Raw genomic sequence first — 27,486 nt, forward strand, 5'->3', positions numbered from 1 at the left:
TGGCAGAGCATATAAAATCTACATTTTTTACTTCTATAATAGAAACGCATATTAGCTTAAATGTAAATTCTGTTTCCTTCTAAGTTATAAGAATAAAAGAAAAATACTAAGGAATCCTGTTCTACAACCCACCAAATAGTTCAGAATATGGGGTAACAAAGTTGTGGGCATTGTCCTAATCAAGGTCCTATAATACCTAAAGTGGAAGTGGACTTAACATGATTATTTATATTTTTATTAAACTCATTTGACTATTAAGAGACTTTTTTTGAGAGACAGAGAGAGAGAGAGAGAGAGGCAAGAGAGCAAATGGGGGATACAGTCTGAGGGAGAGGGGCAGAGGGAGAATCTTAAGCAGGCTACACGCTCAGCACAGAGCCCTGTGTGAAGCTCCTCCCCGCCCCCCTGGGACCATGACCTGAGCCCAAATGAAGAGCTGGACACTCAGCTGACTAAGCCACCTAGGCGCCCCTGCAGTCTTTCATTGTAGTAGCTAATAGCAAAGTTTTTTCTTGGTCACAGCCATTTTGTGTAAAAAAAAAAAAAATTAAGAAACACAATTTGAGGAAAATAAGATGTTTCAAAGAACAATTTAACTAAAAAACTGTAGAAAATATAACCTATTTTTTCTATACTGTCTATTATCAAAAGGTTCAGAGCAGTATGGTAAGCATTTTTTCAGCTTTTTAATCATTTTATTGTTACCTATTTTTCAGATATGTTTAGATGATTTTATTTTCTTATTTCTAAATTTTCATGTCATATTTTCCATTTTAAAAGACTTTATAAATGTGATATATGACCAGTTTTTTCAATCACTAGTTCATAATATTTTAAGGATGTATTTTATTATTATTCATTAATGTAAAGATATACTCAACTAATTTTATGTTAATAAAATTTTTGACTTAAAATTTTTTTTAATAAATTTGTCTGATATTAATTAAAGTGGGAAGTAAAGAGGTAGGTAATATTTCTTTAAAAAAATAAATATTTTCAAAATTCAAATATTTTTATTTCCATTTATAAGATATAAAATTAAAAAAAAACAATGTAGAAAAATGAACTGTGATTAGTATAGCTTCTTTCAACCAAACAGGCAAATCATTATTTAAAATAGAAACTGTGTTGTCACTTCTATCCACAAAGAAATTCTGACAGTTGGCATGTAGTATATACTGAATAAAAATGAAAATGAGGAAAGAAAAAAAATGAATACATAAACAAAGGCTCAAGCTGGGATACACTTTCCTGGCAAACACTAATTCTATTTTATTTACAGACAGTATGTAGATTAAAGGAGAACATCATGATCAAGCACTATTAATTAACAAACTAAACAAAATGTAGTGGATAAGAATAGATCTTTGGAAGTGTTTTCCGTCACAAAATATCGGTGTTTCATTGATACTGAATAGAGAGAAACATCTATCTTGAAAAAGCATAGTATATCTTCCTTTTCATGATTACCATTTGAATTATCAAAAATGCCCAGTTCTTTAAAATCTTATAAATAGTTTGAATACTGAGAGAAGTTTAGGAGAGAATTACAGGATAAACTCCTCACCCTAACATATACATCCAGGTTTCCAAATACTTCAATGAGATAAAAGAAGAAATAAAGAAAAATGTCTTTTACATTGTGTATCAGTATGAAAAATTTCCATGAAAGTTATTTTTTGATGTAAATACATGAGTAGGTTTAACCAATGTTTCTAGATCATAATTTAGTCTAACTGTGAGGTAAATAAGTAAAATGCATCAATTTGAAATAGACAATCTCATTTTTCACCCATTTCCTATACTCAGCACAAATAAAGTTTTACTGTAAGTATAAAAGTGGATAAATAGTGTTATTTCAAAGTACCTTATAAGTTCATAAATTTTAAATTAGTGCACAGTTTTCAAAAATCTCGCTTTAGTAAAATAGACACCTAAGTTTTACAGTTTTTTTTAAATTTTTTTAATGTTTATTTTTGAGGGAGGGAGGATGGGAGGGAGAAGAGAGAGAGAGAGAGAGAGAGAGAGAGAGAGAGAGAGAATCCAAAGCAGATTCAACGCTCTGAGCTGTCAGCACAGGGCCTGATGCAGGGCTAGAACCCATGAGCCATGGAATCATGACCCGAGCTGTAGTCAGACACTTAACCAACTGAGCCACCCGGGTGCCCCAAGCACCTACGTTTTAAAGTGCTGTTACCTTGAATGTGTAGATAGCTTTGGGTAGTATTGACATTTTGACAATATTTATTCTTCCAACCATCGAGGAATTGACTGTAAAAAACCTAACTCAGAATCTTCATCACTGGATTTGTTCAGAAAGTAACTAAACATAATAATTATATAACTATGTGCTCATTTACTGGTAAGACTGGATTCTTCTTAAATATCTGGGATTGCATACTCAGCCTAGAATCAACATTTGATCTTTTTTGCTTCAGCCAAATGGAAACCATTTGAAAATTCAAAATAATCTGAAAGGAGGAATACATCAATCATTAAATGTTGTTTCTAATCAGCTCAATCTAACAAACAAAAACACAAACAAATGGGAATCTAGATGAAGCAGAGCAAATTGGTTGGGAAGAATCTAAGAAAAGTAATGGAGCTACAGAAAGTGCTACCATCACATATAAGCAACTGGTGAGTAAGTGAAAAGTAAGCCAGGCAGCTACATTTCAGGAACTCCTATCGTCCAGCTTTACTTGGCTACTCCAACCATAGCTGGGCCAGCTTCATGAACAGGTGAGTTATGCAGCACCACGGGGTCCTGGGCTCCGAAAGGTCCCACACTGAGTTTAATCCTCTACTTTCCCTACCTTTACATTCTTAATAATTTAATCTTTGAACTGCGTTTTGTCAGGGACGTCTGCTGGGACAATGAAACAAAAGCAGGAGCAGAGGAGATGTGTACAGTAAGTGTTTCAGCCACATGAAAGACACCTTCTAGTTCCTTTTCCCTCCTGTCTTTCCTTACTCATTAGTATGCTGAAGGTAGAGAGTGTTGGTAGAATTTACATAACCAAAAGATGAAACATAAACAGCTGATTAAGTTCTATAGGGCATTTTCATGATTCTGGTAAGAAAAAACACATGTGTAATCTTAGTATGTGTACATACTAATTGGGCAATTTGGTTATTCCACATTATCAGCAAAATACTCTCACATTTGCATTTAAAATTGGAATTGCACAATATAAGATGAACAGTCAAAGTCATGGTAATTATCTAAAATTTTCATTTTTCTTTTCTTTGAATGACTTTCAATAGCAAGTAAAAAGCTCCATGACCATTTGAAAGGGGGATGGGGAGGCGCCTGGGTGGCTCAGTCAGATAAGCCTCTGACTTTTGATTTCGGCTCAGATCATGATTTCATGGTTCATGGTTTGTGAGCTCGAGCCCTGCCTGGGTCTCTGTGCTGACAGCGCAGGAGCCTGCTTGGGATTCTCTCTGCCCCTCCCCTACATGTCTGCACACATACTCATGCATATGCACACACTCTCTCTCCCTCTCTCTCAAAATAAATGAATGAACTTAAGAAAAGTTTCAAAAAAAAAAAAAAAGAAGGGGGCGTCTGGGTGGCTCAGTTGGTTGAGCGTCCGACTTCAGCTCAGGTCACAATCTCGCGTCCGCGAGTTCGAGCCCCGCGTGGGGCTATGGGCTGATGGCTCAGAGCCTGGAGCCTGCTTCCGATTCTGTGTCTCCCTCTCTCTCTGCCCCTCCCCCATTCATGCTGTGTCTCTCTGTGTCTCAAAAATAAATAAACGTTAAAAAAAATTTTTTTTTAAAAAAAAGAGGGAGAGAGACCATGGATGAATGGGGGAAAAAAAAACTTTATTATTATTATTATCATTAACAGTGTTTTTCTTGGATTTTAAAATAAGGGACTTATATTTTTATTTTGGACTGAGTCCTATAAATTGTATAGCCAGCCTTGAAACTTATTTATGGCTTGTGTTGAGTTTGGCTAAGCCACTTAATGGCATTAATGCCTCAGCGTTCATTTTGTTTGGCCAGAAAGCCTGCAGGGATCTTACACTGACATTAGCCCCTCACTCAAGAGCATGACCTACAGAAAAGACGGTAAAGTCATAAATACTGTTATGACTTCCCCAATAGCCTTTGATCAACAGTCTCTCTGCCTTCCAGGGCCTTCTCCGTTTGTACCCTTACAGAGTACAAACTCCTTCTGGAGTTTACCAAAACTCTGCTCTTTTTAGTTTGAATTGACCAATCCAGTCTTAATCCAGGAACCCCCAAGAACTCCACCCAGAGACCTTAATAAAAGCATGTGGCCCAGATCCTGACTCTCTCTCTGCTGGCACCCTGTCTTGATCTCTGTGAATGGTACCCTCAAGGGGTGCTGTGTATTTCCTCCGGGACTGAGAATGATGAACTTGTCTATTTCACTTTCTCTTGTGGTCTGTTGTTGAAGTGCCTTTCACCATCCGGCACCCTGTGTTCCAAGTAATGAATGTTAATTTAACAAAGTCATAACAGCTTGTTTTAAAGTTTGTAATCCACTTCTGTTTATTATTCATTCTATTCCCAGGGTAAAGTACGTCACCATTGTTTTAGTATCTCCATACTAATGCTGGTGTTTCTTTAAGGACAATTTCAAGTTATTATGGACAAGTTTCTGAGCAAGTTTCTGAACAAGTTTCATTTTACTTCTTTTCTGACTTTCTTTCATGGCCCTTCTTCTACTGCCTGACACTTAAATAAATGTTTCTTTCATCATCCTGGCCTTGTGCTTTCTCTGATTTCCTAATATCCTCACAAATTTATTTTCCACTCCCTTGACCTCAACTAAATCTTGTTCCTCCATGTATCCTTATCACATATCTTTACTTCAAACTTATATTTTCTATTCAACACTCAAAGTTTTTGATTTACATTTTACTATTCCAGAATCATTAATACCAATATTTGTCTATCTCTTTATTTACCTTGTGTAAAAAAAATCTCCTGCATAATTCCATGGGTAATAAAATATTAAAAGTTTAATTAAATACCCTTCCTTCAGTAATATAGTGATTTAATGCAATCCTTGTCAAAGTACCAGCAGGTGTTTTGTGTCAAGGAGATTCCAAAATTCATCTGGAAACAAATGGTCTAAACACAGCTAAAGCAATCAAGATTTATTATAAAATTAACATAATTAAGGCAGTGTGATATTTGTGTAAGGCTAAACAAAACAGACCAAAATAAGGAAAACAAAAATTTCACTTCATTTATGGTAAGAAATAATAACACTGTATACCAGTGTCTTTTCCAAATGGAAAACATGAATTTTGACCATGAATTTTACTCCATGCACCACAATTGCAAATTGATGTTAGGTCCAAACGGACACATAATCAGCAAAGTTTCTAAAAGAAAACATTAGATGGCTACCATGATGCTGTTAATTTTCTTATATAAGTGAAACAAGGCAATAACCACAAAGGAAAGATAACCCTGTGTTAAAATTTAAAACTTCCCGTAGAAGACATGATGGACAGAGTGAAAATGAGCTTCAATGTGATAAATATATTTGCAAGAGAATAAACATCAGAGGACATATATACTAAAGTATAAACAACTAATATTGATGAAAGAGAGAGATAGAAAAATAATTTCTTTTTAATGCATAGTGGGTGATGGCCCGTCCTAACCTATCAAAGAGTTAAATTGACACTGACTTAAAATGAGAGGAGGCAAGGTAATCACCAGAAATAAACAGATTCATAGGAGGAGAGAATAGTAGATAGGTAAGTACAAAAACAAAAGTAAACAGATAAGTATTATATTAATAATCAGCTAGTAATAAAATTGGTAATTATTAATAAATGAAATTATTAATTGTTTATAGCCATTACTTATTCTTGTATTATCAACCAAATTGTAATTAAAAATAAATAAAATGATTAATAATCTTAAGGTCATTACTTATTCATGTGCACTGTTGAAGTATATCTTCAAAGAAACAAAAGTTTGAATATAATTTCTACATGTCAAACAAGTCATTTATTGTCTGATTTTCTAGTTCTACCTTGTAGCTGTGTTACCAAATTAGTGGCATTGGATTTCTGATTATAGAATATTGGATATTTATTGGGAAGAACACGTGCATTATTTTCCCTTAGGCTAAATTTTAAAACTGCCAACACATAAACTGTTGTGAAATATTTTTCCTAGTGCTTCCCATGTTTACTGAAACTTAAAAAAATCATCAGACATCAAAATCACTAAAGAATCAGAAATTAGGAAATGTAGCAAAATGGAGAATATCAAGGCATGTATACAGATATTGAATTGCATGTAATACTTAATCCTTTTTGTCCATTGAACAGATTTTCTCTTAAAATATTTTTAAGTTTATTTATTTATTTTTTGGGGGAAGGGGAGGGGCAGGGAGAGAAGGAGAGAGAGAATCCCAAGCAGGCTCTGTACTATCTGCGTTGAGCCAATTTGGGGCTCGAACTCACAAACCACGAGATCATGACCTGAGTGGAAACCAAATATTCAATGCTTAACCAACTGAACCACCCAGGCACCCCTAATGTCTGATGATTTGATTCTTCCTGTTCCACTCCATTGATACTTATTGATGGTCCCAACACACAAAACTTCTGACTGAAAATCTCACTGCATCTTTGGGCTTATACTCTAAGATTAACTGCTTTCATATTGTCCTGAGCTCCCTCAAACAGCCATGCTTATTTAGGAAGTATTGTATGCAGAGTCCTGCCCTAGATGCTATTAAAATCTACAATGAACTGAAACTAACCTAGAAGATGACCCATGTTAGTTCACAAATAATACAAATACTATTCATCAATTGAGGCTTTAATTATTTAATGCTAAGAGCTTTTCCAGATGATGTCATAGATGTCATCCATTTAAAATTACCTATATTTGTTTACTTAAGGGAAGAATAAGCTTTCTAAATATAACTCCAAAGTACATAATTATGTACTTTTTTGTGTTTTCAAATAGAGACATGCGACTTTAGACTCAGAAAAATTCTTTTTTTTTCAACTTTTCCTTTCACACTCTTTTCAAAAGTTCTTTCAAGTGAGATTTTAAAAGTTGAAATATAATTGACATCTACCATTATATTGGTTTTAGGTGTACAACAATGATTTGACATTTGTATGTATTACAAAATGATCACAGAGTAAGTCTAGTTGAACATCCATCAACACATATGGATTCAATTTTGTTTTTCCTTTTGATAAGAACTTTTAAGGTCTCTCAGCAATTTTAAAAGACACAATGTATTCATTATTAGCTATAGTCACCATACTGTACATGACATCCTGGAACTTATTTATTTTATAACTGGAAGTTTTTACCTTTTGACCCCCTGCACCCATGTCACCCACCCCTCATTCTCTGCCTCAGGCAACCACCAATCTGTTCACTGTATTTATGAGCTCCTGTTTTTTATTCTGTCTGTATTTTAGATACCACATATAAGCAAGATCATACAACATTTGCCTTTCTCTGTCTGAGCATAATACTTTCAAGGTATATCCATGGTGTTACCCGGCAAGATATCCTTCTTTTTATGGCGGAATAATATTCTATTCCACTGTAGACACTGTAGATATATACCACATTTTATTTTTATCTATTCCTCCACTGATGAATACTTAGTTTGCTTCTGTGTTTCAAGTATTGTACATAATACAGTAAACATGGGGGTTCAGATCTCTTTAATAGAACACATTCTTAGGTTTATCCTTTGCTTTACCTACTACCCTGTTTCCTCTGCTTTTCGATGATCTTATTCCTAGAATAACTATTAATAATTAAATGTCTTTTCTAAAAGAATAAAAATATCAAATGCTTTTTAGGTTCACAAAGAGCATCTTACATGTTACGCTTCATTCAATAATCCAGCACAGTTACTCAAGTGTAGAAAACCAGTCACTACAAAATTTCATTCTCCCTTAGCAATTAATATCAAAATAATGATTATGGAAAAATATTCCTTTATTTTCTTCCCTCTGTACACCAACTAATCTATCTGACATTTTATATTTTACAATTTTGTTTTGGTGTAGCTGAAAAACAATGAAGGGGTTTTAAAAATCTTCTAAAATTGTAAAAACAAAGTTTATTATGCATAATTACACAATATATTTACCTTACCACATATGTATATAACATTTAAGTATAATAAAAACTCATATGAGCTAATAATCTACTATAGGATTTAATATTTAATATCCTTTATAATTTAATTTCATCTCAAAAGTCTAGTGATATCTCTAAAGCAAACTAAGTTTTCATTGTTTCATTTTGCTGCTAATCTATCTGTTTTGCTCTGGCTTCTGCTATACACATCTCTAGACTATAATGGCATTGAATTCTTTAAATTGCTAATATTTATTTACCTGTCATTCTCGACCTCTCCTCTACGAGACTCTTGAGAGCAAGACACAAATGTTAGTTGGGTTTTCAAAATTCACACAGCACTGCATATAATAAGTCTTCTGCTAAGTTTTGACGAATGAATGAATGAATGCATGAATGGGAATCAATATCTGTCCCCTGCCTATGGGGTTTGTGTAACATTTTTTATGCATTTTAAATTGAACTAAAAATGTCATAGGGGATTTAAGGAATTATCTTTTTGGAGTACAGTCTACATGAAAGCGTGCTGGATATAATTTCATATTTACCCAAATATATAGCATTCCAAGAATGTCAAATTGATTTTGTAGCCTTTAATTGTACCAAATGTATTCTTGCTCGTATTTTTTTTAATACTTAAAATTCAATTTCTTTCTTAAATACACAAAAGCAATTCAGGCTATTTGCACTCAACAGAGTGTTTTTGGGAGTTGGAGGAGGAGAGAAGCAGGGATGTGATGAGATATACAGGCATATCCTGGGATGCTGCTAATATTCTGGGTGCTGGTTATATACATATGTTCACTTTGTAAAATAAATCATTATGCAGGGTATACTTAGAGATTGGGGACTTTTCTGTAAATATATTTTAATAAAAATTATAAGAGAAAGTATTCCTTTTATGTCTTTAAAAAATACAACAAATCATTTGATGTTGAATTTTTTTGAAACTGTTTTCATAATGTGGCTTCGTCAGAAATAGAGCAAATGGTCTTAGGAACAGAATAGCTATTAGTAAATTCACTAATTAAGAATAATTATTACAATTGTAAATATGACCATAAAAATATGTTTCTTCAAACTGATGGCTACTAAACTTATGGCTAATAGCCTTTTAAAGATAATGCAGTTTCGTCTCTCACATTCCCCATTTATACTATCTGCTTCTCAGTCTGCAATCAAGATTTTCAAATAATTTTTCAAAAACTTCAAAAAGGAATTTCTTATTTGTTTAAAAAATTTTTATGTTGGTAAGAACACTTACTCTTTACCAAATTAAAATTCTTAAAAGTTTTGATTTTATGCTGGTAAGAACCCTCTATCCTTACCAAAGACCTACCCTCTTAACAATTTTTTTAATGTATAATATATTATGATTTTCTATAGGTACAATTTTGTCCTGCAGTCCCTATGAAAAATCATACTGGGGTGCCTGAAAAAAATTAAAAATAGAACTATCACATGATCCAGCAATCCCACTTCTTTCTTTCTCTCTTTCTTTCTTTCTTTCTTTCTTTCTTTCTTTCTTTCTTTCTTTCCTTCTTTCTTTCTTTCTTTTATCCAAAGGAATTGAAATCAGGATCTCAAAGAGATATAAACACCATCATGTTCACTGTAGTACTATTCACAATAGCAAAGATGTGGAAGCAACCTAAATGTCCATTGACAGATAACTGGATAAAGAAAATATGATATGCACATACAGTGGAAAATTTTTCAGCCTTAAAAAAAGGAAAAAGGATTCTACAGTATGCCATAACATGGATGAGCCTTGAGGGTGCTGGTCACAGAAAGACAGGTGCTACATGATTCCACTTATGTGAAGTACCTAAAATAGTCAAATTCATAGAAACAAGAGTAGTATGGTGGTTCCAAGAGGCTGGGGAAAAGGAAAACTGGGTAGTTGCTAAGATATTAGGTTATTTTTAATCTTAATATATTTTATTTTTCTTATGTTCTTTACAATTAGTACTAGAATGAATCAATTTGCTCCTGGTTACCCCCTTTTTAGAAACAAATAACCAGTTTTCATTGTATGTTTCATCATATTATCAGTAAATGAAAAAACAAATAAAATTCTAGCCCCAGTCCTATGCTTGTGTTATTTTAGTGATAAATGCATCACTGTTACTAATTTTAAATGTTCATCCTGGCACTAAACAAGGATAATACAAACCTAGAGACTATCACTTGTGAAATGAATGTTATTAACAAAAGTCTCTTTGTATAACCACTGATATATAATTGAGAGTATAATTTTACCTATGAAAATTGCTTTCTACAATTTGTCATAGTTTTACACACATATGGGATAATTACATATTTCTTTTCTATGAAAGGAAATTGTAAAAATGCAGGAATGAGTTCACTCTGGAAGTTATAATCACTTAGAATGATTTAGTCCAAAACATATGGATAAACTTATGCATGAAATGTTCCATTACATATGAATAAAGTGTTTATTTTGACAGTTCTGGGTACAGAGATTGTCCATAAACATAATTTCAAACACACACACACACACACACACACACACACACACACACACAAATCCATAAGCATAAAGTAAATTGTTTAATGATAGAGACTATATCTAATATTCTGCATTATTTTTTCACCTCTCTTTGTACATTGGTTTACTCTACTTGTCCAAATGGCCTTTGATGACTACAAATTTTCCGTCCAGATTCAGCTCCATTCTCTCATTTTCTGAGAATAAATCGTCTATTTTTCTGCTTTGCTATTGCACCTTACACACACTTCTATAATAGTAGTGGAAATACAATAACGCCATATCAAGTGAAATTTATGCATCAGATTCCCCTCGATATTAGTTACAATCACTGCTAGGTTATACATCTCATTCCTGTTTATATTCCTAGCTCTAAGGACACAGCTTGGCCTATGCTTGTTCAACAAGTATTTACTGACTAGATTCATATTCACTCTAAATACACAAGGACATAACATTTAAAAAACAATAACTTTCCAAAATTGATTCTATATTCATGTCATATTCATATCACTTCAATTATTATTTATCAACATTATGATGTGGTATAAGTACATACACATTAGAATGATACAAACTCAAGGCACACGTGACACATGCTAAATATTATATACAAATGTAATCAAACATGGGAAATGGGGCCACCATACAATATCATCACGGATGAGATCAGTACTGGGAATGGTCAAAATAGCACAAAAAGAGAATCCACTCATCTGAGATTCATTTACAAAGCAAGACTATAAGTGCTTATTATGAAAGCAAAGAGTTTTTATTTTCTTTAAATGAAAATAAATAACTCATAGATTCACCATCTTATTTTTTCTACTCTTTTAAAGTAAAAGTAATATACATCCATTGGTAAGAAATGCACAAAATATAAAACAGAATAAAAAAGCAATTTTAAAAATCAACTGTACTCCTACAATATAGAGATATACATTCTAATTAAACACTTGGTGTGTTTCAGTGTAAACATTTATCTGTGCATAGGTATATGTGTGTTCTCATGTATTCACAAAATTGTTGGCATAATGTGACTCATATGGAAGATAAGCTTTTTGTAGCCTATTCTCATTATCAAGCTCGTATCTCAAAGTAAAATTAAAAGTAATAATATCAATATAAAGCTAAATTTAAAATCTTTAAATATTTAAAAATTATGTCATATTTTAATATATGCATTATAATTTATTATATGTATGAAGTATAATTTAACTGACTCCTTTATTTAGAGTTTGCACATATATTGGTGTATGTAGGTTATACTCTAATTATTTTGGTGTATTTTGGTGTATGTAGGTTATACTCTAATAATTTTGCATTAATCTATGATGAGATTTCTAAGGTAATCCTTTATGCAACTCAGATGTAATCCTATCTCCCTTTTTTTTTTTTTTTAAGTTTTAATTTATTTTTGAGACAGAGAGAGACAGAACATGAGCAGGGGAGGGACAGAGACAGAGGGAGACAGAACCGAAGCAAGCTCCAGGTTCTAAGCTGTCAGCACAGAGCCTGGCGCGGGGCTCGAACTCACGGACTGTGAGATCATGACCTGAGCCGAAGTCAGCCACTCAAGTGACTGAGCCACCCAGGTGCCCCGCCTATCTCCCTTTTAATATAAAGGTATCTTTAATTTAAGGGTATCTACTTCTGCAATTATAAGATTCAATGGTTTCACTATAAAGATCCATAAGCACGACTATGCATGTATTGTTGTGACGTATCCGAATCCTGCAATGAAATCTGAGTCCAAATGTTAATGAAAATGTTTTACGGATGCTCCAAATATTGTTAATCATAGACTAAATTAAATATATAGCATGTTTTCCAGAGTCCCAGTTTGATTTTCATCAGAAGTGCTGGCTATGGAAATCAATGTCAGGCTTCTTTATGACGCAGGCAAGATGCAGTTCATTCTAAGAAAATCTATTCATCTTTATTTCCTTAAGCCTTAATGTAAATAGTGTGAACCATGCTAACAGCAAAAGACATGACAGGAAGTAACAAAAAATATACTAAGTATACAAGAATTGGGTATATCCTAACACTGTGTGAGACACATAATGTTAGCTGGTTTTCTTGTTTGTTTGATTTTCTTTTATTTCAGTTTTAGTGCCTCTTTTCTTATATTTTAGAAACTATTTCCAATAGCAGGAAATTGTAATGAAGGAATCTCTAGTTGAAATCTTCACAGTACATAATGGCACAAATGGCACCCTCATTTTATGATTTCCTGTTAGAAAGATTAAGTTCAAATTGTCTTAAATCCCAACCTAGCATATAATAAAATGAATGAGAAAAATATTTTTGAGTGACTGGTAAGATTTACACTGTTTTTAATAAAGAAACAGATTAATAATTGCATAATTCAATTGTATCTGTGCTAACTGAAAAACATCTTGTAACACAGATTACCTATTACTGTTTTTCTAGTACTTTTCATAAGAGATCATGGAACAAAATTTATCTCAGAGGCTTGTCTTTCTATACTCTCTACCCACTGCATCTATTTCTTTATACAAATAGAAAATGTGAAAGCGTCCTGAGTACCTGAGCACACGATGTGAAAATACAATTATACAAAAAACGCATTTTTCTTCCAGTTTTAAAATTAATCTGGTGTTAAACTACTGGGCAGCAAGGGACGTAATATAGGTTCAATTGCACAGCTCTTTGACATCATGGAAAATAAACATTAAAATTAGATCCAAGCTGAACAAGGACAGGTCACTGGTGTGGAGTGAGAATTTTGATGCAAATGGGCAGAGAAAGACTTCCTGTAATAGTGAAAGGAGCACTGAATCTGAGCAAAGAGTGACTGTCCATGAGAATCTTGAACTCACATAGAGAATACACAACCCCGTCTCCTCTTAGGGTCTGTCCAAACTCATTAGAAACTAATTGCAACTGTCTGTTCAAATACTGGAGAACAGCAATTGCTTTCTCCCCCTTTCCTTCCTATTCCATTCACAGATAATCTCTCTACTATGTCGGCTTCTGATAAGGAAAAAACATGTAAACCTTGAATTCCCTGTAACCATTGGGCTACTGGCTGCTAGAATGAAATAGAATCATTGTATTTAAAGTAGGTTTAATTTTTCAATGCACTGTAATTCTTGGTGGGAGTTAGGGTATATTAACGGTAAAACTGTTGGGAGAGGATTACTTTTCTGTCTGAGAAGCCAAATCAATGCAAGTCATTTTTAAACAGTCTTGGCATTCACAGACTTAATCCTTTAAACATGCTCCATTGCAAACTTTTGCTTCTATCCCAGACATTTAACAGTGTATTCCTCACAGAGATTATGACTGTAACTTGTCATCATGACAACTGTAGTTTTATTACTAACTTTCTAATATAATTATCATCATTACTAAGTCATTTTTATGTAGATAAAATATGTGATATGGTAAGCATATTAAACTAGTATGTAAATGTAAGATAAAGGTGTGTTCCTTAATAAAAATTAAAAATGATATAGCAGAATAAGCAAGAGCTTTGGAGTTAAAGTCCTAGCTCTAATACCTTCTGTATGATAGTTCATCACCTTTCAAATGGAAATAAGATACCAGCAACATAATATTATTTCAAATTAAATAAGGCATCTCCCGCAACGTCAGACATAGATCAATTTCATATCATATATATTTTTATATTTTTACAATCTTGAAGCCCTTTCTCCAACTTCTCTTCCATGCATCAAATGCTGTTTCCGTCATGATAGTCACTAGTAACATGAGGTTGTGGACCACTAGAGACACGGGAAATGTGACTGAGGGACTGATTTTGTAAAAATTTTACTTAATTTAATACTTATACTTAAACAGCTATAAGTGTCTCATTTCTACTGCATTGGAAAGCTTAGGTAAAGCGTTCTTAAAATAAAATACAGAATTCTAGATATAATGTGACTAGTCCTTATTCTAGACATGCATTTATATTACTGTGCTACTAGTCAGTTCTCTGTAAGGAGACACTGAGGAGTTTGGCATTCTGGGTGTTCATTGGGAATTAACACCTGCAGTAGGAAGAGGAAATAAGTAGGATTGAGTAGCTAGGGTAGCCAACATGTGATGTAGGCTTGAGAAGTCCTAAGCCAAACCACTGAGGAGTTCTGGGCAGGCAATTTCCATTTCTGCTGCTCAGATACACTTTTTCATACACATATAGGGAAGAGCATCTACAACATTCTAGTTGGCCTTGCTCCCTGGGGGGAACTTAGAAGAAGAAGACTAGTGAGAAAAATCATAACCCTATCACTGAAACTAGTCTTGAGGTGCCAACTTAGATTACTTTCCTATCCTTTCCAGATTCCCCTTATCAGGTAACACTTCGATTGATTTTTATGACCTAACCATTGGCACAGTTTAGACCCTCTAACCCAAGGAGTCTGTGCTCTTGGCCATCATGCCTATTTATGGCCAAGGTTGCTGTGCTGGTTCATTCACATGGAAATTGGCAATGAAATACCAGTGGATCACTTGAATACCACACATATATTTTCTTACCTTCTCCCATTGTATAAGAGCAGGCCTGCCTCATCCTGACGATCTGATCCATTAGGCCAGCCAGGATAGTGAATTATTTACTTCCCTGCTTCCCACTGGATGTAAGGAACCCAAAGAACTCAGGAAGTAGGCATAATTTATAGATCAGTGGGACTTTTTCTGTTATCCTGGAGAAAGTGTGCCTGCTACAGGGACCCACCCTTCAAAAGCCAGATTCATGGGCATGAAACACCACAAAATACTCTAGTGGGTCATTGGGGGTGATGATAAGGGTAAGTTGGGACTTCTTCCACAGTTTCTACTCTTTGGTTCTGGAAATCATATATTCTTTCTGTTAAAAACTGGGTATTCAATATATATACTGAATCCTGGAAGACAGTGTTCCATTCTTATAGCTTATCTATTCTGAACTGGCATTTCATGTGCACCTTTACAGACAATTCCAGCCACAGACCATCAGCCTGATGGTTTTGGGGGGATAGTATGTGAAATGTCTAGTGGTATCCTTTATCTTCCAGTTTCAGGATTTATTAGCCTCTATAAACTGATCAAAATAAATCCCCCATGGGGTCAGAGGAATGAGTTAAGGTGCAAAAAAAGGGTGCACAACAGGAGTCTGGATTACCTGCTCATACATTTTGCATGAAGGAAAACTCAGGTCATGCTTGTGCCCAATCCTGGATGTTCCACTCCAAATTTAAAGTGGATTGCCCCTGAATCCACTCAAAGTCATGACTGGGTTGGTCTGACAGAACTGACTCATTTTAGGTAGGTTGGGCTGCATGGTCATTTGGTGTACTGTGGTCTTCTATCAGGGCTCAAAATCAAGCCAAGGGAACTTTTAAAAATGAATGTACTTTTGAACTCTTCCTAAATATCCCAGAAATTGACCTGAAGACTGACAGAACAAACTCCACAACTATAAAGAGAGAAGAGGCCATATCAAAGAAGGTAGGAAGTAAAGAGACATAGTTTAGGGGAGAAATGGATCAGGAGGGCTGGGGAGGGGAGGGACCTGTGGTCATGGAGAAAGATGAGAGAGAGAGAGAGAGAGAGAGAGAGAGAGAGAGAGAGAGAGAGAGAAGCATACAGGGGAAAGCACAAGAATAGCCATCGGCTTAGAAAACAAGAGGGGCTGAATTGTGACAGTTCTTGCAACCACTGGGGTTTAAAGCCTGGAGTTTTAAAGGTCAGTGGGCTTGGCTGACATAGAGCCTGGAGGGCATTGCTCTACTCTGCCAGAAAAGGCAGGCAAACAATCTGGCAGAAGACAGCATGGAAACAACAATCTGAAGAAAATACCTAGGGTACACAGTGGGAAGATTATTGCTCCTTTTGGAAAGCATCTCTGAGAGGGAGAATTCACAGAGACATCTCTCAGGAGAAAAAGAACTGACTGGTGCCATTTCCCTTTCCCACCCCTCTCAGCATAGACAAAGAGCCACCTGAGGGAAACAACTGAGTATGGACCTTGGCTGAAAGTCAGGCTGACACCAAGCACTCCCCACCCTGTGCTTTGGAGGACCTGCCCTTCTCAGTCAAGCTTGCCTCAGTCCCAGTATGCAGGGCCCCTCTGCCAAAAGACCAGCACAAACTTCTGCCCATACCATGTCTACCAACCAGAGAGCTGTGCAAGGCCTCAGTTCTGGTGGAGTTGGTGTCAGAGCAGAGCACAAGCAGACCAGAGTATACCTAGTTAAAACTTGCCACATTCATTTCAGGGCCCAAACACTGCTCATAGCAGACAAGGAAAGCCTCAGAAGAGGACTGGCCTGAAGGATAAAGCAGAAAACACAACAGCAGAGCTCTTGCAGCACACACTGGAGACATTCCCTGAAGCACCAGGCCCTGGGCACGACATGACCTCTTCTTCCTAAAGCCATTACTGTCAGGAGCAAGAGACATAACTGGCCTTTCTAATACACAGAAGGCAGAAACTTGGACAAAATGTCAAGATAAAGGAATTTATCCCAAATGAAAGAACAAGATATGGCTACGGTCAGAGACCTAAGTGAAGCAGATATAAGTAGTATGCCTGATGGAGAATTTAAAGCAACATTCATAAGAACACTCACTGGGCTCGAGAAAGGCATAGAAGACATAAGTGAGACCCTTACCCCAGAGACAAGGGTGTTAAAAAGAATCAATGAGAGATGAAGAATGCAATAAATGAGATTGGAAACAAGCTTAATGCAATGAAGAGCAGGCTAGAAGAAGCAGAGGAACAAATTGGTGACCTAGAAGGCAAAATAATGGAAAATAATGGAGCTGAACAAAAGAGAGAAAGAAAAATTATGCAACATGAGAATAGATTTAATGAACACAGTGACTCCATCAAATATAATAATGACTGTATTATAGGAGTTGCAGGAGAAGAAGAGAGATAAAGGGGGAAGGAAACTTTATTTTAAGAAAAATTATTTTAACAGAAAATTTCCAGATCTAGGAAAAGAAACAGACATCCAGATCCAGGAAGCACAGAGACTTTACATCAAAATCAACAAAAGCAGATTAACACCAAGATGTATTGTCATTAAATTTGCAAAATAAAATGAAAAAGAAAAAAAAATTTAAAGCAGCAAAACAAAAGAAGTCCTTAACTTACAAGGAATTTCCATAAAGCTGGCTTGAGATTCTCAAGAGAAATTTGGCAAGCCAGAGGGGAGCAGCATGTTATATTCAAAGTGCTGAATGGGAAACATCTGCAGCCAAGAGTACTCTACCCGGCAAGGCTATCACTCAGAATAGGAGAGATAAAGACTTTCCAAGACAAAAACAAACAAACAGAGAAAACCACCACCACAACAATAACAACAACAAAAAACCCTAAAGGAGTTTGTGACCACAAAACTAGCCCTACACAAAATATTACAGGAGTGCAAAGGAGAGTCCAAATGAGAGACCAAAAGTGACAAAGACAAGAAAGGATCAGAGACATCTCCAGAAACAATGACAAAACAAGTAATAAGATGGCACTAAATACATATCTATCAATAATTACTTTGTTTTTAATTTTTTTTTTACTGTTTATTTTTGAGAGAGAGAGAGAGTGCAGCAAGGGCAGAGATAAAGGGAGACACAGAATCTGAAGAAGGCTCCAGGCTCTGAGCTGTCACTAGAGAGCCCCATGTGGGGCTTCAACCCACAGACAGTGAGTTCATGACCTGGGCCACAGTCAGATGCTAAACTGCTGAGCCACCCAGGCACCCTGAACTATCAATAATTACTTTGAATATAAACGGACTGAATGTTCCAATAAAAACACAGAGTGTCAGAATGGATAAAAAAGCAACACCCATCTATACGCTGCCTACCAGAGACTTATTTTAGATCTAAAGTGCCAATTCAAAGTGAGGGGATGAAAAAAAAATGTATAATCCAATTTGAAAAAGGTCAGAAGACATGAATATACATTTGTCTAAAGGAGACATATAGATGGCCAATAGACATATGAAAATGTGTTCAACATCACTCATCATCAGGGAAAAACAAATCAAAACTATAATGAGATATCACCTCAGATTTTCATAATGACTAAAATCAACAACACACGAAACAATGGGTGTTGGTGAGGATGAAGAGAAAGGAGAATCTTCTTGCACTGTTGGTGGGAATGCAAACTGGTGCAGCAATTCTGGAAAACTGATAGAGTTTCCTCAAAAAGTTAAAAAAAGAACCACCCTATAGCAATTGCACCATAATTACTCAAAGAAAGCAAAAATACTACGTTAAAGTGATATATGCACCCTGACACTTACAGCAACATTATCTACAATAGCACAATCATGAAATCAGTCCAAGAGTCTATCAACTGATGAATGGATAAAGAAGTGAGTGTGTGTGTGTGTGTGTGTGTGTGTGTGTGTGTGTGTGTACATGTTACTCAGCCATTAAAAAGAATGCAATCTTGGGATCTTGGGATCAAGGGGAAGATGGTGGCGTAGGAGGACGCTGGGCTCACCGCACATCCTGCTGATCACTTAGATTCCACCTACACCTGCCTAAATAACCCAGAAAACCACCAGAAGACTAGCAGAATGGAGTCTCCCGGAGCCAAACACAGACAAGAGGCCCATGGAAGAGGGTAGGAAGGGCGGAGAGGTGCTGCACACTCCACGGACTGCTGGGAGGGAGCGGGGGCAGAGGGGCGGCCCGCCGGCCAAGCAGAGACCCCGAGTCTGGCTTGCAAAAGTGGAGGGGCCGACGGAGTGTGTTCCAACAGTAAGCGCGACTTAGCACCTGGGAGGTCATAAGTTAACAGCTCTACTCAGAAAGCGGGAAGGCTGGAGGACAAAGGGAGGGAGAGTTGCTGAGTCCCTGGACGACAGAGCTCAGTTTGGTGGGGAACAATGGCGCTAGCCAGCGCCATCTCCCTCGCCCATCCCCAAGCCAAAATCCCAAAGGGAACCAGTTCCTGCCAGGGAACTTGCTTGCTCCTCGCAAACACCCAATGCTGTGCTTCTGTGGAGCTACCCCTCTGGCGGTGGGTCTGACACCCTCCCGCTGCCACAGGGCCCCTCCTGAAGTGGATCACCTAAGGAGAAGCTAGCTAAGCCTACCCCTCCTGACCCGTGCACCTTGCCTAACCACCCCAGCTAATACGCCAGATCCCCAGCACCACAAGCCTGGCAGTGTTCAAGTAGCCCAGATGGGCCATGCCACCCCACAGTGAATCCTGCCCCTAGGAGAGGGGAAGAGAAGGCACACAACAGTCTGACTGTGGCCCCAGCCGTGGGCTGGGGGCAGACATCAGGTCTGACTGCGGCCCCGCCCACCAACACAAGTTATTCAAGACAGCACAGGGGAAGTGCCCTGCAGTCCCTGACCACTCTGTGGACTATCCAAAATGACTAAACGGAAGAATTCCCCTCAGAAAAACGTCCAGGAAATAACAACAGCTAACGAACTGATCAAAAATGATTTAAACAATATAACAGAAAGTGAATTCAGAATAATAGTCATACAATTAATCGCTGGGCTTGAAAACAGTATAAAGGACAGCAGAGAATCTCTTGCTACAGAGATCAAGGGACTAAGGAACAGCCAGAAGGAGCTAAAAAATGCTATCAATGAGCTGCAAAATAAAATGGAGACTACTACAGCTCAGTTTGAAGAGGCAGAGGAGAGAATAGGTGAACTAGAAGATAAAATTATGGAAAAAGAAGAAGCTGAGAAAAAGAGAGATAAGAAAATCCAGGAGTATGAGGGGAAAATTAGAGAACTAAGTGATACACTAAAAAGAAATAATATACGCATAATTGGTATCCCAGAGGAGGAAGAGAGAGGGAAAGGTGCTGAAGGGGTAATTGAAGAAATAATAGCTGAGAACTTCCCTGAACTGGGGAAGGAAAAAGGCATTGAAATCCAAGAGGCACAGAGAACTCCCTTCAGACGTAACTTGAATCCATCTTCTGCACGACATATCATAGTGAAACTGGCAAAATACAAGGATAAGGAGAAAATTATGAAAGCAGCTAGAGATAAATGTGCTCTAACATATAAAGGGAGACCTATAAGACTCATGACTGATCTCTCTACTGAAACTTGGCAGGCCAGAAAGGAATGGCAGGAGATCTTCAATGTGATGAACAGAAAAAAATATGCAGCCGAGAATCCTTTATCCAGCAAGTCTGTCATTTAGAATAGGAGAGATAAAGGTCTTCCCAAACAAACAAAAAATGAAGGAATCGTCACAACTAAACCAGCCCTACAAGAGATCCTAAAGGGGATCCTGAGAGATAAAGTACCAGAAACATCGCTACAAGCATAAAACATACAGACATCACAATGACTCTAAACCCATATCTTTCTATAATAACACTGAATGTAAATGGACTAAATGCTCCAACCAAAAGACATAGGGTATCAGAATGGATAAAAAAAACAAGACCCATCTGTTTGCTGTCTACAAGAGACTCATTTTAGACCTGAGGACACCTTTAGATTGAGAGTGAGGGGATGGAGAACTACTTGTCATGCCACTGGGAGTTAAAAGAAACCTGGAGTAGCCATACTTATATCCGACAAACTAGATTTTAAATCAAAGCTGTAACAAGAGATGAAGAAGGGCATTATATAATAATCACAGGGTCTATCCATCAGAAAGAGCTAACAATTATAATGTCTATGCACTGAATACAGGAGCCCCCAATATATAAAACAATTACTCACACACATAAGCAACTTTATTGATAAGAATGTGGTAATTGCAGGGGACTTTAACACTCCACTTACAGAAATGGATAGATCATCTAGACACACGGTCAATAAAGAAACAAGGGCCCTGAATGAGACATTGGATCAGATGGACTTGACAGATCTATTTAGAACTCTGCATCCCAAAGCAACAGAATATACTTTCTTCTCAAGTGCACATGGAACATTCTCCAAGACAGATCACATACTGGGTCACAAAACAGCCCTCCATAAGTATACAAGAATTGAAATCATACCATGCATACTTTCAGACCACAATGCTATGAAGCTTAAAATCAACCACAGGAAAAAGTCTGGAAAACGTCCAAAAGCATGGAGGTTAAAGAACACCCTACTAAAGAATGAATGGGTCAACCAGGCAATTAGAGAAGAAACTAAAAATTATATGGAAACAAATAAAAATGAAAATACAACAATCCAAACGCTTTGGGATGCAGCGAAGGCAGTCCTGAGGGAAAATACATTGCAATCCAGGCCTATCTCAAGAAACAAGAAAAATCCCAAATACAAAATCTAACAGCACACCTAAAGGAAATAGAAGCAGAACAGCAAAGGCAGCCTAAACCCAGCAGAAGAAGAGAAATCATAAAGATCAGAGCAGAAATAAACAATATAGAATCTAAAAAAACTGTAGAGCAGATCAACGAAACCAAGAGTTGGTTTTTTGAAAAAATAAACAAAATTGATAAACCTCTAGCCAGGCTTCTCAAAAAGAAAAGGGAGGTGACCCAAATAGATAAAATCAGGAATGAAAATGGAATTATTACAACCAATCCCTCGGAGATACAAGCAATTATCAGGGAATACTATGAAAAATTATATGGCAACAAACTGGACAACCTGGAAGAAATGGACAAATTCCTAAACACCCACACACTTCCAAAACTCAAACTGGAGGAAATAGAAAGCTTGAACATACCCATAACCAGCGGAGAAATTGAATCAGTTATCAAAAATCTCCCAACAAATGAGAGTCCACGACCAGATGGCTTCCCAGGGGAGTTCTACCAGACGTTTAAAGCAGAGATAATACCTATCCTTCTCAAGCTATTCCAAGAAATAGAAAGGGAAGGAAAACTTCCAGACTCATTCTAGGAAGCCAGTATTACTTTGATTCCTAAACCAGACAGAAACCCAGTAAAAAAGAGAACTACAGGCCAATATCCCTGATGAATATGGATGCAAAAATTCTCAATAAGATACTAGCAAATCGAATTCAACAGCATATAAAAAGAATTATTCACCATGATCAAGTGGGATTCATTCCTGGGCTGCAGGGCAGGTTCAACATTTGCAAATCAATCAATGTGATACATCACATTAATAAAAGAAAAGATAAGAACCATATGATCCTGTCAATCGATGCAGAAAAAGAATTTGACAAAATTCAGCAACCTTTCTTAATAAAAACCCTCGAGAAATTCGGGATAGAAGGAACATACTTAAACATCCTAAAAGCCATTTATGAAAAGCCCACAGCTAACATCATCCTCAACGGGGAAAAACTGAGAGCTTTTTCCCTGAGATCAGGAACACGACAGGGATGTCCACTCTCAATGCTGTTGTTTAACATAGTGTTGGAAGTTCTAGCATCAGCAATCAGACAACAAAAGGAAACCAAAGGCATCAACATTGGCAAAGATGAAGTCAAGCTTTCACTTTTTGCAGATGACATGATATTATACATGGAAAATCCGATAGACTCCATCAAAAGTCTGCTAGAACTGATACATGAATTCAACAAAATCGCAGGATACAAAATCAATGTACAGAAATCAGTTGCATTCTTAACACTAATAATGAAGCAACAGAAAGGCAAATAAAGAAACTTATCCCATTCACAATTGCAGCAAGAAGCATAAAATACCTAGGGATAAATCTAACCAAAGATGTAAAAGATCTGTATGCTGAAAACTATAGAAAGCTTATGAAGGAAATTGAAGAAGATATAAAGAAATGGAAAAACATTCCATGCTCATGGATTGGAAGAATAAATATTGTCAAAATGTCAATACTACCCAAAGCTATCTACACATTCAATGCAATCCCAATCAAAATTGCACCAGCATTCTTCTTGAAACTAGAACAAGCAATCCTAAAATTTTAATGGAACCACAAAAGGCCCCGAATAGCCAGGTAATTTTGAGGAAGAAGACCAAAGCAGGAGGCATCACAATCCCAGACTTTAGCCTCTACTACAAAGCTGTCATCATCAAGACAGCGTGGTATTGGCACAAAAGCAGACACATAGACCAATGGAATAGAATAGAAACCCCAGAACTAGACCCACAAAAGTATGGCCAACTCATCTTTGACAAAGCAGGAAACAATATCCGATGGAAAAAAGACAGTCTCTTTAACAAATGGTGCTGGGAGAACTGGACAGCAACATGCAGAAGGTTGAAACTAGACCACTTTTTCACACCATTCACAAAAATAAACTCAAAATGGATAAAGGACCTGAATGTGAGACAGGAAACCATCAAAACCTTAGAGGAGAAAGCAGGAAAAGACCTCTCTGACCTCAGCCGTAGTAATTTCTTACTTGACACATCCCCAAAGGCAAGGGAATTAAAAGCAAAAATGAACCTCTGGGACCTTATGAACATAAAAATCTTCTGCACAGCAAAGGAAACAACCAACAAAACTAAAAGGCAACCAACGGAATGGGAAAAGATATTTGCAAATGACATCTCGGACAAAGGGCTAGTATCCAAAATCTATAAAGAGCTCACCAAACTCCACACCCGAAAAGCAAATAACCCAGTGAAGAAATGGGCAGAAAACATGAATAGACACTTCTCTAAAGAAGACATCCAGATGGCTAACAGGCACATGAAAAGATGCTCAACGTCGCTCCTCATCAGGGAAATACAAATCAAAACCACACTCAGATATCACCTCACGCCAGTCAGAGGGGCCAAAATGAACAAATCAGGAGACTATAGATGCTGGCGAGGATGTGGAGAAACGGGAACCCTCTTGCACTGTTGGTGGGAATGCAAATTGGTGCAGCCGCTCTGGAAAACAGTGTGGAGGTTCCTCAGAAAATTAAAAATAGACCTACCCTATGACCTAGTAATAGCACTGGTAGGAATTTACCCAAGGGACACAGGAGTACTGATGCATAGGGGCACTTGTACCCCAATGTTTATAGCAGCACTCTCAACAATAGCCAAATTATGGAAAGAGCCTAAATGTCCATCAACTGATGAATGGATAAAGAAATTGTGGTTTATATACACAATGGAATACTACGTGGCAATGAGAAAAAATGAAATATGGCCTTTTGTAGCAACGTGGATGGAACTGGAGAGTGTGATGCTAAGTGAAATAAGCCATACAGAGAAAGACAGATACCATATGGTTTCACTCTTATGTGGATCCTGAGAAACTTAACAGAAACCCATGGGGGAGGGGAAGGAAAAAAAAAAGGTTAGAGTGGAAGAGAGCCAAAGCATAAGAGGTCTTAAAAACTGAGAACAAACTGAAGGTTGATGGGGGGGGGGAGGGGGGGGAGGGTGGGTGATGGGTTTTGTGGAGGGCACCTTTTGGGATGAGCACTGGGTGTTGTATGGAAACCAATTTGACAATAAACTTCATACATTGAAAAAAATATATAGAAACATTAAATGGAGATAATCTTATTAAAAAAAAGAATGGATCAAGTTTCGAGAAGGTAAAGAAATTTATGAAAATGCAAAAAAAAAAAAGAATGAAATCTTGTCATTTGCAACAACATGGATAGAGCTAGATTGTATTAGGCTAAGCAAAGTAAGTCAGTCATAGGAAGACAAATCCCACATGATTTCATTCATGTGTAATTAAGAAACCACATATGAGCAAAGGGAAAGAAAAAGAGAGAGGGGAAAACCAAGAAATAGAATCTTAACTATAGAGAACCAACTGATTGTTACCAGAAGGGAGGTGGGCAGGGTGGGAGGGGGGATGGGTTAAACAGGTGATGAAGATTAAGGAGTGCACTTGTGATGAGCACACACAAGGAGTGCACTTGTTGTGATGAGTGTTGTATGCAAGCCCTGAATCACTTTATTGTGCACCTGAAACCAGTATTACACTGAATGTTAACCACCCGGAATTTATTTATTTATTTATTTATTTATTTATTTATTTATTTATTTATTTATTTAACCACCCGGAAGTTAAACACTTTAAATAAATAAATAAATAAATAAATAAATAAATAAATAAAGTAAGTAAGTAAGTAAGTAAGTAAGTAAAATCCAAAACATTAGATCTTGTAAAAAAGTGTATTTATAACGGGGTTCAATTTTTTAAAGTATAAAGTTAAAAAATAGTTGATTAATTATTGAAAAAAATAATTAAAATGAATATAGCTTTTAGCAGCAAACTAGAACCTCAGGGGCCAATCCCATGATTCTATGTGGCTTGCCAAGAGCCTCACATGGCATCTTTTCTAAACACTGGTAGCTCAAATACCATCAGGTCTTCCTAGTTTAATGGCTGAAGCAACAGGGATGCTTGCACCTCAGCCTGGATGTGCTGTAAAGCACTTTCAAGACCCATCCAAGTGGTAGTCTTTTATGTCATCCAGTATATGAATGGAAATAGTATTTCAATGTTTGGGATGTGCCACTTCCAGAATTTGAAAAGCCTTAATGGATATATTTAATATACTTCTGTCTTCATGGTCGGAAATTCAAGGTATAATAAATTAACTCCTACTTTGAAAGGGATGTTTTGCACGTATCTGATTATCGGACCCTTACAAATTTTACTGGTGTGGCAAGCTACTGAATCTTCATAAGGGTTATTTTCCATTTCTGAAGCATATATGCCTTTTCCAGGTCTCTACGGTGCTAGCCACTCTTTTTCATCTAACGAAATGAACATAATATCATGAAGGAGGTTGGGCAACATAATGTCTGATAGAATATTCAGGTAGGTCAGATCTCTTCAGACTATATTATTACATACAGTTGGATAATTAACATACCTCTGCAGTAAAACCATAAATGCACATTTTTGTCTACATCATGTGATTGCAAAATTTCTCACCATTTTTCTGATCTGAATAAAAAATAATGCATTTGACAAATCAATGGCCACATATCATGTGCCTGAGGCATTTTCAATCTACTGTAATGAAGACATGCATCTAGCAGAGTGGCTTCAACTGTGGGGGTGGGGGTATGGTGAGTTTGTAGCCTGCTCTCATACTCCAGTATTCATCTGATTTAGAAGGACCAAAATTGTTAATAAAATGAGGACATAATGAGGATAACCATCATGCATCATTAGATCTTTAAAGGTGACCCTCATTTCCAGAATCCCCTGAAGATACAGTATTAGTTTTGATTTAATTTAATGAGCAGAGGTAGCAGTTTCAGAGGCTTTCACAGGCTCTCTCCTACTATAATAGCCCTTATCCTGAAGGCCAAGAACCCAATGGGTGGCTTGTGCCAACCACCAGGTATGCACATTTCAATCACACTTTTGGAAATGGGTATGCAATCACCAAATGAAAGTGGAGATATAGTAGATTCAACGTAAACCAGATCTTATCTAGAAACCAGATCTTGTCTATTACACAGCTCTAGTTTGTCCCTACTTTGAGAAGGGCCATCAATATCAGTGTCAACTCAGACCTATGTCTCATAATCCTCAAAACCTTTTGGTACTTTATATTACTTGTGTACAATTACTTGAGTAAATGTTTTAACATCTCTTCAGGAAGGGCTGGGACATAATTATAGCATATACCCGCTATATGTTATAAGATCCTTCTTCCTGGGACTCCGTTTCCTTTGGCCAAATGGGTTTGGGAAGTGAAAATTGGCTCAGAACTAGAAACTGGGTAGTGGATCACCACTTCTTATTTTAGTGACTGTTTTAAGGTTATGCATCCTGTGTCTTCTACTAACAAAGTTGAGTTGTACTCTTTTGGGATGACTATATATTTTGGTCCCAGGGATTTTGTGTTCTTTTAACCATGTCCTTAATGTTCTACTGTTCTTGATCCTTTGGCTGTCACTCTATTTCATTTATGGTTGTATCCCCTTGACTTTTTGGGTTAACAAAATGGCTTCTGTAATGTTAGAGTTTTATCATCATCATTGCTTTCAGTGAGCCTTGTTTTT

The sequence above is a fragment of the Herpailurus yagouaroundi genome, unplaced genomic scaffold (genome assembly GCF_014898765.1).
Source record: "Herpailurus yagouaroundi ecotype Mexico unplaced genomic scaffold, PumYag 160, whole genome shotgun sequence".
In the NCBI taxonomy this organism is placed as follows: domain Eukaryota; kingdom Metazoa; phylum Chordata; class Mammalia; order Carnivora; family Felidae; genus Herpailurus; species Herpailurus yagouaroundi.